The following is a 12,190-nucleotide window of genomic DNA, read 5'->3' as shown; positions in this document are numbered from 1 at the left end:
GACTCTCGCAGTATTTGGCAGTAGCGTCGAGTGAGTGGCAAGCGTCCTATTCGACTTCAGCCTTTATTGCAGGGCACACCCACGCAGCCGCACTAGGCGCCGGCACTGATTCATTCCGTAGCCTACCGCTGTGAAAACACGGATTACGTTCTTCACCGCCTGGTTCAAGAGGGCTGTATTGTCGGTTACGCCGTGACCTGCTGCATAGGCTCCCACGTGACCTCATCCACTACAAAGGGAGACCTTCATCGACTCTCGCAGTATTTGGCAGTAGCGTCGAGTGAGTGGCAAGCGTCCTATTCGACTTCAGCCTTTATTGCAGGGCACACCCACGCAGCCGCACTAGGCGCCGGCACTGATTCATTCCGCAGCCTACCGCTGTGAAAACACGGATTACGTTCTTCACCGAATGGTTCTAGACGGCTATATTGTCGGTTACGCCGTGACCTGCTGCATAGGCTCCCACGTGACCTCATCCACTACAAAGGGAGACCTTCATCGACTGTCGCAGTATTTGGCAGTAGCGTCGAGTGAGTGGCAAGCGTCCTATTCGACTTCAGCCTTTATTGCAGGGCACACCCACGCAGCCGCACTAGGCGCCGGCACTGATTCATTCCGTAGCCTACCGCTGTGAAAACACGGATTACGTTCTGCACCGCCTGGTTCAAGAGGGCTGTATTGTCGGTTACGCCGTGACCTGCTGCATAGGCTCCCACGTGACCTCATCCACTACAAAGGGAGACCTTCATCGACTCTCGCAGTATTTGGCAGTAGCGTCGAGTGAGTGGCAAGCGTCCTATTCGACTTCAGCCTTTATTGCAGGGTACACCCACGCAGCCGCACTAGGCGCCGGCACTGATTCATTCCGTAGCCTACCGCTGTGAAAACACGGATTACGTTCTACACCGCCTGGTTCAAGAAGGCTTTATTGTCGGCTACGCTGTGACCTGCTACATAGGCTCCCACGTGACCCCATCTACAACAAAAGGAGACATTCATCGACTCTCGCAGCATTTGGCAGTAGCGTCGAGTGAGTGGCAAGCGTCCTATTCGACTTCGGCCTTTATTGCATGGCACACCCACACAGCCGCACTAGACGCCGGCACTGATTCATTCCGTAGCCTACCGCTGTGAAAACACGGATTACGTTCTTCACCGCCTGGTTCAAGAGGGCTGTATTGTCGGTTACGCCGTGACCTGCTGCATAGGCTCCCACGTGACCTCATCCACTACAAAGGGAGACCTTCTTCGACTCTCGCAGTATTTGGCAGTAGCGTCGAGTGAGTGGGAAGCGTCCTATTCGACTTCAGCCTTTATTGCAGGGCGCACCCACGCAGCCGCACTAGGCGCCGGCACTGATTCATTCCGTAGCCTACCGCTGTGAAAACACGGATTACGTTCTTCACCGCCTGGTTCTAGAGGGCTATATTGTCGGTTACGCCGTGACCTGCTGCATAGGCTCCCACGTGACCTCATCCACTACAAAGGGAGACCTTCATCGACTCTCGCAGTATTTGGCAGTAGCGTCGAGTGAGTGGCAAGCGTCCTATTCGACTTCAGCCTTTATTGCAGGGCACACCCACGCAGCCGCACTAGGCGCCGGCACTGATTCATTCCGTAGCCTACCGCTGTGAAAACACGGATTACGTTCTTCACCGCCTGGTTCAAGAGGGCTGTATTGTCGGTTACGCCGTGACCTGCTGCATAGGCTCCCACGTGACCTCATCCACTACAAAGGGAGACCTTCATCGACTCTCGCAGTATTTGGCAGTAGCGTCGAGTGAGTGGCAAGCGTCCTATTCGACTTCAGCCTTTATTGCAGGGCACACCCACGCAGCCGCACTAGGCGCCGGCACTGATTCATTCCGTAGCCTACCGCTGTGAAAACACGGATTACGTTCTTCACCGCCTGGTTCTAGAGGGCTATATTGTCGGTTACGCCGTGACCTGCTGCATAGGCTCCCACGTGACCTCCTCCACTACAAAGGGAGACCTTCATCGACTCTCGCAGTATTTGGCAGTAGCGTCGAGTGAGTGGCAAGCGTCCTATTCGACTTCAGCCTTTATTGCAGGGCACACCCACGCAGCCGCACTAGGCGCCGGCACTGACTCATTCCGTAGCCTACCGCTGTGAAAACACGGATTACGTTCTTCACCGCCTGGTTCAAGAGGGCTGTATTGTCGGTTACGCCGTGACCTGTTGCATAGGCTCCCACGTCACCTCATCCACTACAAAGGGAGACCTTCATCGACTCTCGCAGTATTTAGCAGTAGCGTCGAGTGAGTGGCAAGCGTCCTATTCGACTTCAGCCTTTATTGCAGGGCACACCCACGCAGCCGCACTAGGCGCCGGCACTGATTCATTCCGTAGTCTACCGCTGTGAAAACCGGATTACGTTTTTCACCGCCTGGTTCATGAGGGCTGTATTGTCGGTTACGCCGTGACCTGCTGCATAGGCTCCCAAGTGACCTCATCCACTACAAAGGGAGACCTTCATCGACTCTCGCAGTATCTGGCAGTAGCGTCGAGTGAGTGGCAAGCGTCCTATTCGACTTCAGCCTTTATTGCAGGGCACACCCACGCAGCCGCACTAGGCGCCGGCACTGATTCATTCCGCAGCCTAGCGCTGTGAAAACACGGATTACGTTCTTCACCGAATGGTTCTAGAGGGCTATATTGTCGGTTACGCCGTGACCTGCTGCATAGGCTCCCACGTGACCTCATCCACTACAAAGGGAGACCTTCATCGACTGTCGCAGTATTTGGCAGTAGCGTCGAGTGAGTGGCAAGCGTCCTAATCGACTTCAGCCTTTATTGCAGGGCACACCCACGCAGCCGCACTAGGCGCCGGCACTGATTCATTCCGTAGCCTACCGCTGAGAAAACACGGATTACGTTCTTCACCGCCTGGTTCAAGAGGGCTGTATTGTCGGTTACGCCGTGACCTGCTGCATAGGCTCCCACGTGACCTCATCCACTACAAAGGGAGACCTTCTTCGACTCTCGCAGTATTTGGCAGTAGCGTCGAGTGAGTGGGAAGCGTCCTATTCGACTTCAGCCTTTATTGCAGGGCACACCCACGCAGCCGCACTAGGCGCCGGCACTGATTCATTCCGTAGCCTACCGCTGTGAAAACACGGATTACGTTCTTCACCGCCTGGTTCTAGAGGGCTATATTGTCGGTTACGCCGTGACCTGCTGCATAGGCTCCCACGTGACCTCATCCACTACAAAGGGAGACCTTCATCGACTCTCGCAGTATTTGGCAGTAGCGTCGAGTGAGTGGCAAGCGTCCTATTCGACTTCAGCCTTTATTGCAGGGCACACCCACGCAGCCGCACTAGGCGCCGGCACTGATTCATTCCGTAGCCTACCGCTGTGAAAACACGGATTACGTTCTTCACCGCCTGGATCAAGAGGGCTGTATTGTCGGTTACGCCGTGACCTGCTGCATCGGCTCCCACGTGACCTCATCCACTACAAAGGGAGACCTTCATCGACTCTCGCAGTATTTGGCAGTAGCGTCGAGTGAGTGGCAAGCGTCCTATTCGACTTTAGCCTTTATTGCAGGGCACACCCACGCAGCCGCACTAGGCGCCGGCACTGATTCATTCCGTAGCCTACCGCTGTGAAAACACGGATTACGTTCTTCACCGCCTGGTTCTAGAGGGCTGTATTGTCGGTTACGCCGTGACCTGCTGCATCGGCTCCCACGTGACCTCATCCACTACAAAGGGAGACCTTCATCGACTCTCGCAGTATTTGGCAGTAGCGTCGAGTGAGTGGCAAGCGTCCTATTCGACTTCAGCCTTTATTGCAGGGCACACCCACGCAGCCGCACTAGGCGCCGGCACTGATTCATTCCGTAGCCTACCGCTGTGAAAACACGGATTACGTTCTTCACCGCCTGGTTCAAGAGGGCTGTATTGTCGGTTACGCCGTGACCTGCTGCATCGGCTCCCACGTGACCTCATCCACTACAAAGGGAGACCTTCATCGACTCTCGCAGTATTTGGCAGTAGCGTCGAGTGAGTGGCAAGCGTCCTATTCGACTTCAGCCTTTATTGCAGGGCACACCCACGCAGCCGCACTAGGCGCCGGCACTGATTCATTCCGTAGCCTACCGCTGTGAAAACACGGATTACGTTCTTCACCGCCTGGTTCTAGAGGGCTGTATTGTCGGTTACGCCGTGACCTGCTGCATCGGCTCCCACGTGACCTCATCCACTACAAAGGGAGACCTTCATCGACTCTCGCAGTATTTGGCAGTAGCGTCGAGTGAGTGGCAAGCGTCCTATTCGACTTCAGCCTTTATTGCAGGGCACACCCACGCAGCCGCACTAGGCGCCGGCACTGATTCATTCCGTAGCCTACCGCTGTGAAAACACGGATTACGTTCTTCACCGCCTGGTTCTAGAGGGCTGTATTGTCGGTTACGCCGTGACCTGCTGCATAGGCTCCCACGTGACCTCATCCACTACAAAGGGAGACCTTCTTCGACTCTCGCAGTATTTGGCAGTAGCGTCGAGTGAGTGGGAAGCGTCCTATTCGACTTCAGCCTTTATTGCAGGGCACACCCACGCAGCCGCACTAGGCGCCGGCACTGATTCATTCCGTAGCCTACCGCTGTGAAAACACGGATTACGTTCTTCACCGCCTGGTTCTAGAGGGCTATATTGTCGGTTACGCCGTGACCTGCTGCATCGGCTCCCACGTGACCTCATCCACTACAAAGGGAGACCTTCATCGACTCTCGCAGTATTTGGCAGTAGCGTCGAGTGAGTGGCAAGCGTCCTATTCGACTTCAGCCTTTATTGCAGGGCACACCCACGCAGCCGCACTAGGCGCCGGCACTGATTCATTCCGTAGCCTACCGCTGTGAAAACACGGATTACCTTCTTCACCGCCTGGATCAAGAGGGCTGTATTGTCGGTTACGCCGTGACCTGCTGCATCGGCTCCCACGTGACCTCATCCACTACAAAGGGAGACCTTCATCGACTCTCGCAGTATTTGGCAGTAGCGTCGAGTGAGTGGCAAGCGTCCTATTCGACTTCAGCCTTTATTGCAGGGCACACCCACGCAGCCGCACTAGGCGCCGGCACTGATTCATTCCGTAGCCTACCGCTGTGAAAACACGGATTACGTTCTTCACCGCCTGGTTCTAGAGGGCTGTATTGTCGGTTACGCCGTGACCTGCTGCATCGGCTCCCACGTGACCTCATCCACTACAAAGGGAGACCTTCATCGACTCTCGCAGTATTTGGCAGTAGCGTCGAGTGAGTGGCAAGCGTCCTATTCGACTTCAGCCTTTATTGCAGGGCACACCCACGCAGCCGCACTAGGCGCCGGCACTGATTCATTCCGTAGCCTACCGCTGTGAAAACACGGATTACGTTCTTCACCGCCTGGATCAAGAGGGCTGTATTGTCGGTTACGCCGCGACCTGCTGCATAGGCTCCCACGTGACCTCATCCACTACAAAGGGAGACCTTCATCGACTCTCGCAGTATTTGGCAGTAGCGTCGAGTGAGTGGCAAGCGTCCTATTCGACTTCAGCCTTTATTGCAGGGCACAGCCACGCAGCCGCCCTAGGCGCCGGCACTGATTCATTCCGTAGCCTACCGCTGTGAAAACACGGATTACGTTCTTCACCGCCTGGTTCAAGAGGGCTGTATTGTCGGTTACGCCGTGACCTGCTGCATAGGCTCCCAAGTGACCTCATCCACTACAAAGGGAGACCTTCATCGACTCTCGCAGTATTTGGCAGTAGCGTCGAGTGAGTGGCAAGCGTCCTATTCGACTTCAGCCTTTATTGCAGGGCACAGCCACGCAGCCGCACTAGGCGCCGGCACTGATTCATTCCGTAGCCTACCGCTGTGAAAACACGGATTACGTTCTTCGCCGCCTGGTTCAAGAGGGCTGTATTGTCGGTTAAGTCGTGACCTGCTGCATAGGCTCCCACGTGACCTCATCGACTACAAAGGGAGACCTTCATCGACTCTCGCAGTATTTGGCAGTAGCGTCGAGTGAGTGGCAAGCGTCCGATTCGACTTCAGCCTTTATTGCAGGGCACACCCACGGAGCCGCACTAGGCGCCGGCACTGATTCATTCCGTAGCCTACGCTGTGAAAACACGGATTACGTTCTACACCGCCTGGTTCAAGAAGGCTTTATTGTCGGCTACGCTGTGACCTGCTACATAGGCTCCCACGTGACCCCATCTACAACAAAAGGAGACATTCATCGACTCTCGCAGCATTTGGCAGTAGCGTCGAGTGAGTGGCAAGCGTCCTATTCGACTTCGGCCTTTATTGCAGGGCACACCCACACAGCCGCACTAGACGCCGGCACTGATTCATTCCGTAGCCTACCGCTGTGAAAACACGGATTACGTTCTTCACCGCCTGGTTCAAGAGGGCTGTATTGTCGGTTACGCCGTGACCTGCTGCATAGGCTCCCACGTGACCTCATCCACTACAAAGGGAGACCTTCATCGACTCTCGCAGTATTTGGCAGTAGCGTCGAGTGAGTGGCAAGCGTCCTATTCGACTTCAGCCTTTATTGCAGGGCACACCCACGCAGCCGCACTAGGCGCCGGCACTGATTCATTCCGCAGCCTACCGCTGTGAAAACACGGATTACGTTCTTCACCGAATGGTTCTAGAGGGCTATATTGTCGGTTACGCCGTGACCTGCTGCATAGGCTCCCACGTGACCTCATCCACTACAAAGGGAGACCTTCATCGACTGTCGCAGTATTTGGCAGTAGCGTCGAGTGAGTGGCAAGCGTCCTATTCGACTTCAGCCTTTATTGCAGGGCACACCCACGCAGCCGCACTAGGCGCCGGCACTGATTCATTCCGTAGCCTACCGCTGAGAAAACACGGATTACGTTCTTCACCGCCTGGTTCAAGAGGGCTGTATTGTCGGTTACGCCGTGACCTGCTGCATAGGCTCCCACGTGACCTCATCCACTACAAAGGGAGACCTTCTTCGACTCTCGCAGTATTTGGCAGTAGCGTCGAGTGAGTTTGAAGCGTCCTATTCGACTTCAGCCTTTATTGCAGGGCACACCCACGCAGCCGCACTAGGCGCCGGCACTGATTCATTCCGTAGCCTACCGCTGTGAAAACACGGATTACGTTCTTCACCGCCTGGTTCTAGAGGGCTATATTGTCGGTTACGCCGTGACCTGCTGCATAGGCTCCCACGTGACCTCATCCGCTACAAAGGGAGACCTTCATCGACTCTCGCAGTATTTGGCAGTAGCGTCGAGTGAGTGGCAAGCGTCCTATTCGACTTCAGCCTTTATTGCAGGGCACACCCACGCAGCCGCACTAGGCGCCGGCACTGATTCATTCCGTAGCCTACCGCTGTGAAAACACGGATTACGTTCTTCACCGCCTGGTTCAAGAGGGCTGTATTGTCGGTTACGCCGTGACCTGCTGCATAGGCTCCCACGTGACCTCATCCACTACAAAGGGAGACCTTCATCGACTCTCGCAGTATTTGGAAGTAGCGTCGAGTGAGTGGGAAGCGTCCTATTCGACTTCAGCCTTTATTGCAGGGCACACCCACGCAGCCGCACTAGGCGCCGGCACTGATTCATTCCGTAGCCTACCGCTGTGAAAACACGGATTACGTTCTTCACCGCCTGGTTCAAGAGGGCTGTATTGTCGGTTACGCCGTGACCTGCTGCATAGGCTCCCACGTGACCTCATCCACTACAAAGGGAGACCTTCATCGACTCTCGCAGTATTTAGCAGTAGCGTCGAGTGAGTGGCAAGCGTCCTATTCGACTTCAGGCTTTATTGCAGGGCACACCCACGCAGCCGCACTAGGCGCCGGCACTGATTCATTCCGTAGTCTACCGCTGTGAAAACCGGATTACGTTTTTCACCGCCTGGTTCAAGAGGGCTGTATTGTCGGTTACGCCGTGACCTGCTGCATAGGCTCCCAAGTGACCTCATCCACTACAAAGGGAGACCTTCATCGACTCTCGCAGTATCTGGCAGTAGCGTCGAGTGAGTGGCAAGCGTCCTATTCGACTTCAGCCTTTATTGCAGGGCACACCCACGCAGCCGCACTAGGCGCCGGCACTGATTCATTCCGTAGCCTACCGCTGTGAAAACACGGATTACGTTCTTCACCGCCTGGTTCAAGAGGGCTGTATTGTCGGTTACGCCGTGACCTGCGGCATAGGCTCCCACGTGGCCTCATCCACTACAAAGGGAGACCTTCATCGACTCTCGCAGTATTTGGCAGTAGCGTCGAGTGAGTGGCAAGCGTCCTATTCGACTTCAGCCTTTATTGCAGGGCACACCCACGCAGCCGCACTAGGCGCCGGCACTGATTCATTCCGCAGCCTACCGCTGTGAAAACACGGATTACGTTCTTCACCGAATGGTTCTAGATTGCTATATTGTCGGTTACGCCGTGACCTGCTGCATAGGCTCCCACGTGACCTCATCCACTACAAAGGGAGACCTTCATCGACTGTCGCAGTATTTGGCAGTAGCGTCGAGTGAGTGGCAAGCGTCCTAATCGACTTCAGCCTTTATTGCAGGGCACACCCACGCAGCCGCACTAGGCGCCGGCACTGATTCATTCCGTAGCCTACCGCTGAGAAAACACGGATTACGTTCTTCACCGCCTGGTTCAAGAGGGCTGTATTGTCGGTTACGCCGTGACCTGCTGCATAGGCTCCCACGTGACCTCATCCACTACAAAGGGAGACCTTCATCGACTTTCGCAGTATTTGGCAGTAGCGTCGAGTGAGTGGTAAGCGTCCTATTCGACTTCAGCCTTTATTGCAGGGCACACCCACGCAGCCGCACTAGGCGCCGGCACTGATTCATTCCGTAGCCTACCGCTGTGAAAACACGGATTACGTTCTTCACCGCCTGGTTCAAGAGGGCTGTATTGTCGGATACGCCGTGACCTGCTGCATAGGCTCCCACGTGACCTCATCCACTACAAAGGGAGACCTTCATCGACTCTCGCAGTATTTGGCAGTGGCGTCGAGTGAGTGGCAAGCGTCCTATTCGACTTCAGCCTTTATTGCAGGGCACACCCACGCAGCCGCACTAGGCGCCGGCACTGATTCATTCCGTAGCCTACCGCTGTGAAAACACGGATTACGTTCTTCACCGCCTGGTTCAAGAGGGCTGTATTGTCGGTTACGCCGTGACCTGCTGCATAGGCTCCCACGTGACCTTATCCACTACAAAGGGAGACCTTCATCGACTCTCGCAGTATTTGGCAGTAGCGTCGAGTGAGTGGCAAGCGTCGTAATCGACTTCAGCCTTTATTGCAGGGCACACCCACGCAGCCGCACTAGGCGCCGGCACTGATTCATTCCGTAGCCTACCGCTGAGAAAACACGGATTACGTTCTTCACCGCCTGGTTCAAGAGGGCTGTATTGTCGGTTACGCCGTGACCTGCTGCATAGGCTCCCACGTGACCTCATCCACTACAAAGGGAGACCTTCATCGACTCTCGCAGTATTTGGCAGTAGCGTCGAGTGAGTGGTAAGCGTCCTATTCGACTTCAGCCTTTATTGCAGGGCACACCCACGCAGCCGCACTAGGCGCCGGCACTGATTCATTCCGTAGCCTACCGCTGTGAAAACACGGATTACGTTCTTCACCGCCTGGATCAAGAGGGCTGTATTGTCGGTTACGCCGTGACCTGCTGCATCGGCTCCCACGTGACCTCATCCACTACAAAGGGAGACCTTCATCGACTCTCGCAGTATTTGGCAGTAGCGTCGAGTGAGTGGCAAGCGTCCTATTCGACTTCAGCCTTTATTGCAGGGCACACCCACGCAGCCGCACTAGGCGCCGGCACTGATTCATTCCGTAGCCTACCGCTGTGAAAACACGGATTACGTTCTTCACCGCCTGGTTCTAGAGGGCTGTATTGTCGGTTACGCCGTGACCTGCTGCATCGGCTCCCACGTGACCTCATCCACTACAAAGGGAGACCTTCATCGACTCTCGCAGTATTTGGCAGTAGCGTCGAGTGAGTGGCAAGCGTCCTATTCGACTTCAGCCTTTATTGCAGGGCACACCCACGCAGCCGCACTAGGCGCCGGCACTGATTCATTCCGTAGCCTACCGCTGTGAAAACACGGATTACGTTCTTCACCGCCTGGATCAAGAGGGCTGTATTGTCGGTTACGCCGCGACCTGCTGCATAGGCTCCCACGTGACCTCATCCACTACAAAGGGAGACCTTCATCGACTCTCGCAGTATTTGGCAGTAGCGTCGAGTGAGTGGCAAGCGTCCTATTCGACTTCAGCCTTTATTGCAGGGCACAGCCACGCAGCCGCCCTAGGCGCCGGCACTGATTCATTCCGTAGCCTACCGCTGTGAAAACACGGATTACGTTCTTCACCGCCTGGTTCAAGAGGGCTGTATTGTCGGTTACGCCGTGACCTGCTGCATAGGCTCCCAAGTGACCTCATCCACTACAAAGGGAGACCTTCATCGACTCTCGCAGTATTTGGCAGTAGCGTCGAGTGAGTGGCAAGCGTCCTATTCGACTTCAGCCTTTATTGCAGGGCACAGCCACGCAGCCGCACTAGGCGCCGGCACTGATTCATTCCGTAGCCTACCGCTGTGAAAACACGGATTACGTTCTTCACCGCCTGGATCAAGAGGGCTGTATTGTCGGTTACGCCGTGACCTGCTGCATCGGCTCCCACGTGACCTCATCCACTACAAAGGGAGACCTTCATCGACTCTCGCAGTATTTGGCAGTAGCGTCGAGTGAGTGGCAAGCGTCCTATTCGACTTCAGCCTTTATTGCAGGGTACACCCACGCAGCCGCACTAGGCGCCGGCACTGATTCATTCCGTAGCCTACCGCTGTGAAAACACGGATTACGTTCTTCACCGCCTGGTTCAAGAGGGCTGTATTGTCGGTTAAGTCGTGACCTGCTGCATAGGCTCCCACGTGACCTCATCGACTACAAAGGGAGACCTTCATCGACTCTCGCAGTATTTGGCAGTAGCGTCGAGTGAGTGGCAAGCCTCCGATTCGACTTCAGCCTTTATTGCAGGGCACACCCACGGAGCCGCACTAGGCGCCGGCACTGATTCATTCCGTAGCCTACGCTGTGAAAACACGGATTACGTTCTACACCGCCTGGTTCAAGAAGGCTTTATTGTCGGCTACGCTGTGACCTGCTACATAGGCTCCCACGTGACCCCATCTACAACAAAAGGAGACATTCATCGACTCTCGCAGCATTTGGCAGTAGCGTCGAGTGAGTGGCAAGCGTCCTATTCGACTTCGGCCTTTATTGCAGGGCACACCCACACAGCCGCACTAGACGCCGGCACTGATTCATTCCGTAGCCTACCGCTGTGAAAACACGGATTACGTTCTTCACCGCCTGGTTCAAGAGGGCTGTATTGTCGGTTACGCCGTGACCTGCTGCATAGGCTCCCACGTGACCTCATCCACTACAAAGGGAGACCTTCATCGACTCTCGCAGTATTTGGCAGTAGCGTCGAGTGAGTGGCAAGCGTCCTATTCGACTTCAGCCTTTATTGCAGGGCATACCCACGCAGCCGCACTAGGCGCCGGCACTGATTCATTCCGCAGCCTACCGCTGTGAAAACACGGATTACGTTCTTCACCGAATGGTTCTAGAGGGCTATATTGTCGGTTACGCCGTGACCTGCTGCATAGGCTCCCACGTGACCTCATCCACTACAAAGGGAGACCTTCATCGACTGTCGCAGTATTTGGCAGTAGCGTCGAGTGAGTGGCAAGCGTCCTATTCGACTTCAGCCTTAATTGCAGGGCACACCCACGCAGCCGCACTAGGCGCCGGCACTGATTCATTCCGTAGCCTACCGCTGAGAAAACACGGATTACGTTCTTCACCGCCTGGTTCAAGAGGGCTGTATTGTCGGTTACGCCGTGACCTGCTGCATAGGCTCCCACGTGACCTCATCCACTACAAAGGGAGACCTTCTTCGACTCTCGCAGTATTTGGCAGTAGCGTCGAGTGAGTTTGAAGCGTCCTATTCGACTTCAGCCTTTATTGCAGGGCACACCCACGCAGCCGCACTAGGCGCCGGCACTGATTCATTCCGTAGCCTACCGCTGTGAAAACACGGATTACGTTCTTCACCGCCTGGTTCTAGAGGGCTATATTGTCGGTTACGCCGT

Source organism: Amblyomma americanum, chromosome 8 (assembly GCF_052857255.1).
Source record: "Amblyomma americanum isolate KBUSLIRL-KWMA chromosome 8, ASM5285725v1, whole genome shotgun sequence".
Classification (NCBI taxonomy): domain Eukaryota; kingdom Metazoa; phylum Arthropoda; class Arachnida; order Ixodida; family Ixodidae; genus Amblyomma; species Amblyomma americanum.
The sequence above is the reverse complement of the archived record's forward strand: the minus strand, read 5'-3'. Positions refer to the sequence as shown.